Source organism: Pristiophorus japonicus, chromosome 18 (genome assembly GCF_044704955.1).
Source record: "Pristiophorus japonicus isolate sPriJap1 chromosome 18, sPriJap1.hap1, whole genome shotgun sequence".
NCBI classification, from domain to species: Eukaryota; Metazoa; Chordata; class Chondrichthyes; family Pristiophoridae; genus Pristiophorus; species Pristiophorus japonicus.
The window spans coordinates 73,092,838-73,098,837 of record NC_091994.1 but is presented as its reverse complement, the minus strand read 5'-3'; positions in this window follow the sequence as shown (position 1 = coordinate 73,098,837).

Genomic DNA, 6,000 nt, shown 5'->3' with positions numbered 1-6,000 from the left:
GATTAGGCCATCTAGCCCCTCGAGCCTGCTCCGCCATTCAACAAGATCATGGCTCAGCTCCACTTAACCACCCGCTCCCCATAACCCTTAATTCCCTGATTGGTTAAAAATCTATCTACCTGTGATTTGAATATATTCAATGAGCTAGCCTCAATTGCTTCCTTGGGCAGAGAATTCCACAGATTCACAACCCTCTGGGAGAAGAAATTCCTTCTCAACTTGGTTTTAAATTGGCTCCCCCGTATTATGAGGCTGTGCCCCCTAGTTCTAGTCTCCCCGACCAGTGGAAACAACCTCTCTGCCTCTATCTTGTCTATCCCTTTCATTATTTTAAATGTTTCTATACGATCACCCCTCATCCTTCTCAACTCCAACGAAACCCAGTCTACTCAATCTATCATCATAAGGTAACCCCTCATCTCCGGAATCAGCCTAGTGAATCGTCTCTGTACCCCCTCCAAAGCTAGTATATCCTTCCTTAAGTAAGGTGACCAAAACTGCACGCAGTACTCCAGGTGCGGCCTCACCAATATCCTGTACAGTTGCAGCACGATCTCCCTGCTTTTGTACTCCATCCCTCTCGCAATGAAGGCCAACATTCCATTCACCTTCATGATTACCTGCTGCACCTGCAAACTAACTTTTTGGGATTCATGCACAAGGACCCCAAAAAAAAAAAAAAAAAAGGGCCTTGAAAATGTCTGCTGTGTCACCCAGGTCGGGTGGCATGGTTTTAATGTTTTATGTTTCTGCAGGTTAACTCAAAAGAGTTTCATGCACAAGGACCGCCACTTCCCTCTGCACCGCAGCATGTTGTAATTTCTTCCCATTCAAATAATATTCCCTTTTACTGTTTTTTTTTCCAAGATGGATGACCTCACATTTTCCGACATTGTATTCCATCTGCCAAACCTTAGCCCATTCGCTTAACCTATCTAAATCTCTTTGCAGCCTCTCTGTGTCCTCTACACAACCCGCTTTCCCAATAATCTTTGTGTCATCTGCAAATTTTGTTACACTACACTCTGTCCCCTCTTCCAGGTCATCTATGTATATTGTAAACAGTTGTGGTCCCAGCACCGATCTCTGTGGCACACCACTAGCCACCGATTTCCAACCCGAAAAGGACCCATTTATTCTGACTCTCTGCTTTCTGTTAGCCAGCCAATTCTCGATCCATGCTAATACATTTCCTCTGACTCGGTGTACCTTTATCTTCTGCAGTAACCTTTTGTGTGGCACCTTATCGAATGCCTTTTTGAAATCTAAATACACCACATCCATCGGAAAACCTCGATCCACCATGCTCGTTATATCCTCAAAGAATTCCAGTAAATTAGTTAAACATGATTTCCCCTTCATGAATCCATGTTGCGTCTGCTTGATTGCACTATTCCTATCAAGATGTTCCGCTATTTCTTCCTTAATGATAGCTTCAAGCATTTTCCCCGCTACAGATGTTAAACTAACCGGCCTATAGATACCTGCCTTTTGTCTGCCCCCTTTTTTAAACAGAGGCGTTACATTAGCTGCTTTCCAATCTGCTGGTACCTCCCCAGAGTCCAGAGAATTTTGGTAGATTATAACTAATGCATCTGCTATAACTTCCGCCATCTCTTTTAATACCCTGGGATGCATTTCATCAGGACCAGGGGACTTATCTACCTTGAGTCCCATTAGCCTGTCCAGCACTACCCCCCTAGTGATAGTGATTATCTCAAGATCCTCCCTTCCCACATTCCCGTGACCAGCAATTTTTGGCATGGTTTTTGTGTCTTCCACTGTGAAGACCGAAGCAAAATAATTGTTTAAGGTCTCAGCCATTTCCACATTTCCCATTATTAAATCCCCCTTCTCATCTTCTAAGGGACCAACATTTACTTTAGTCACTCTTTTCCGTTTTATATATCGGTAAAAGCTTTTACTATCTGTTTTTATGTTTTGCGCAAGTTTACTTTCGTAATCTATCTTTTCTTTCTTTATTGCTTTCTTAGTCATTCTTTGCTGTTGTTTAAAATTTTCCCAATCTTCTAGTTTCCCACTAACCTTGGCCACCTTGTACAAATTGGTTTTTAATTTGATACTCTCCTTTATTTCCTTGTTTATCCACGGCTGGTTATCCCTTCTCTTACCGCCCTTCTTTTTCACTGGAATATATTTTTGTTAAGCACTATGAAAGAGCTCCTTAAAAGTCCTCCACTGTTCCTCAATTGTGCCACCGTTTAGTCTGTGTTTCCAGTCTACTTTAGCCAACTCTGCCTTCATCCCACTGTCATCCCCTTTGTTTAAGCATAGTATGCTCGTTTGAGACACTACTTCCTCACCCTCAATCTGTATTACAAATTCAACCATACTGTGATCACTCATTCCGAGAGGATCTTTTACTCGGAGATCGTTTATTATTCCTGTCTCATTACACAGGACCAGATCTAAGATAGCTTGCTCCCTTGTAGGTTCTGTAACATATTGTTCTAAGAAACAATCCCGTATGCATTCTATGAATTCCTCCTCAAGGCTACCCCGTGCGATTTGATTTGACCAATCGATATGTAGGTTAAAATCCCCCATGACTACTGCCGTTCCTTTTTCACATGCCTCCATTATTCCCTTGATTATTGTCCGCCCCACCATGAAGTTATTATTTGGGGGCCTATAAATTATGCCCACCAGTGACTTTTTCCCTTTACTATCTATAATCTCCATCCACAATGATTCAACATTTTGTTCATTCGAGCCAATATCGTCTCTCACAACTGCCCTGATATCATCCTTTATTAACAGAGCTACCCCACCTCCTTTCCCTTCTTGTCTATCTTTCCGAATTGTCAGATACTCCTGTATGTTTAATTCCCAGTCTTGGCCACCCTGCAACCTCGTTTCTGTAATGGCCACCAAATCATACCCATTTGTAATGATTTGTGCCGTCAACTCATTTACTTTATTTCGAATGCTGCGTGCGTTTAGGTAGAGTGTTTTAATACTAGTTTTTAAACCATGATTTTTAGTTTTGACCCCTCCTGCAGCCCCTTTATATTCATACGTATTGTCCCTTCCTATCACCTTATGGTTTACACTTACCCCAGTGCTACTCTGCTCTGTTGCCTCCTGCCTTTTGCATTCTTTCTTGGGGTCCTGTTCATCTGAGCTCTCACCCACTCTAACTAGCTCAGAGTCCTCTCCTGGGTTCCAAATACTCCTCGCATTGAGGCACCGAGCTTTCATGCTTGCCTTTTTATTACACTTTGACCCTTTAGAGTTCTGCTGTACAGTGGCCCTTTTTGTTTTTTGCCTTGGGTTTCTCTGCCCTCCACTTTTACTCATCTCCTTTCTGTTTTTTCATTCTGTCTTCATTTTGTTTCCCTCTATCTCCCTGCATTGGTTCCCATCCCCCTGCCATATTTGTTTAACTCCTCCCCAACAGCACTAGCAAACACTCCCCCTAGGACATTGGTTCCGGTCCTGCCCAGGTGCAGACCGTCCGGTTTGTACTGGTCCCACCTCCCCCAGAACCGGTTCCAATGCCCCAGGAATTTGAATCCCTTCCTGCTGCACCATTGCTCAAGCCACGTATTCATCTGAGCTATCCTGCGATTCCTATTCTGTCTAGCACATGGCACTGGCAGCAATCCCGAGATTACTACTTTTGAGATCCTACGTTTTAATTTAGCTTCTAGCTCCTTAAATTCGTCTCGATGCTGAAGTACTCGGGGTGCACACATTTTCGACTAAATGTCCACCTATAATGCTAAATGTAAAATTGAATGGCTTACCCATAGCCATGGAACTGGACACTGGCACTAGCCAATCCATCACGAGTAAAAAGATGTTTGAGAGACTGTGGTGCAACAAGGCACTCAGACAAGCCCTGAGCCTCATCCACACGAAACTGAGAACGTACACCAAAGAGCTTATCACTGTTCTGGGCAGCGCCATGGCCAAGGTCACCTACGAGGGCACGGTGCATGAACTGCCACTCTGAATTGTCCTGGGCGATGGCCAAACACTGCTTGGAAGGAGCTGGCTGGGCAAAATCCGCTGGAACTAGGATGACATCCGAGCGCTATCACATGTCGATGAGGCCTCGTGTACCCTGATTCTTAACAAATTTCCTTCCCTTTTTGAGCCAGGCATTGGAAACTTTTCCGGGGCGAAAGTGCGGTTCCACTTGGTCCCACAGGCATGACCCATTCACCACAAGGCACGAGCGGTACCTCACATGATGAGGGAGAGAGTGGAAATCAAGCTGGACAGGCTGCAACGCGAGGGCATCATCTCTCCAGTGGAATTCAGCAAGTGGGCTAGCCCGATTGTTCCAGTACTCAAAAGTGATGGCACGGTCAGGATTTGCGGCGATTGTAAAGTAACTAATAATCGTTTCTCGCTATAGGACCAATACTGGTGCTAGCCAATCCGACCTATTTGCGACGCTGGCAGGAGGCAAGACGTTCACCAAGCTCGACCTGACTTCGGCCTACATGATGCAGGAGCTGGAGGAGTCTTGAAAGGGCCTCACCTGCATCAACACACACAAGGGACTGTTCATCTACAACAGATGCCCGTTTGGAATTTGGTCGGGCTACAGCAATCTTCCAGAGAAACATGGAGAGTCTGCTCAAGTCGGTACCACTCACGGTGGTTTTTCAGGATGATATATTGGTCACGGGTCAGGACACCGTCGAGCACCTACAAAACTTGGAGGAGGTCCTCCAGCGACTGGATCCTGGATCACGTAGGGCTGCGGCTGAAGAGGTCAAAATGCGTCTTCATGGCAACAGAAGTGGAACGTTTGGGGAGAAAGATCACGGCGGACGGCATTCGGCCCACAGACGCCAAGACAGAGGCTATCAGGAACGCACCCAGGCCACAGAACGTCACGGAGCTGCGGTCGTTCCTGGGACTCCTCAACTATTTTGGTAACTTCCTACCGGGGTTAAGCATCCTCTTAGAGCCCCTACGTGTTATTGCGTAAAGGTGAGAACTGGATGTGGGGGAAAAAAAACAAGTAATTGCTTTTGAGAAAGCCAGAAACATTTTATGCTCCAACAAGCTGCTTGTATTGTATAACCCGTGTAAAAGACTTGTGCTAGCATGTGATGTGTCGTCGTACGGAGTCGGGTGTGTATTACAACAAGCTAACGTTGTAGGGATGTTGCAACCTGTCGCCTATGCCTCCAGGAGCTTGTCTAAGGCCAAGAGGGCCTTCAGCATGATTGAGAAAGAGGCATTAGCGTGTGTGTTCGGTGTTAAGAAAATGCGTCAGTACCTGTTTGGCCTCAAATTTGAGCTGGAAACCGATCACAAGCCCCTCACATCCCTGTTCGCTGAAAACAAGGGGATAAATACTAATGCCTCAGTCCGCATATAAAAGGTGGGCACTCGAGCTATCAGTGTATAACTATACCATCTGCCACAGGCCAGACACCGAGAACTGTGTGGATGCTCTCAGTCGGCTACCATTGCCCACCACGGGGGTGGAAATGGCGCAGCCTCCAAACTTGTTGATGGTGGCGCAGCTCGCAGACTTGTTGATGGTCATGGAAGCGTTTGAAAATGATAAATCACCTGTCACGGCCCGCCAGATTAGGACTTGGACCAGCCAAGATCCTCTGCTGTTCCTCGTAAAAAACTGTGTACTGCATGGGAGCTGGGTCAGCATCCCTGTTGATATTGCAAGAGCTAATCAAGCCGTTCCAGCGGCGAAAGGCCGAGCTGTCCATTCAGGCAGACTGTCTGTTGTGGGGTAACTGCGTAGTGCTACCCAAAAAGGGCAGGGAGACGTTCATCTCGGATCTCCACAACACACACCCAGATATAATAATGATGAAAGCGATAGCCAGATCCCACGTGTGGTGGCCCAGTATCGACTCTGACTTAGAGTCCTGTGTACGGCAATGCAGCTTGTGTGCTCAGTTGAGCAACGCGCCCAGAGAGGCACCACTAAGTTTGTGGTCCTGGCCCTCCAGACCATGGTCAAGGATCCATGTCAACTATGTGGGCCCG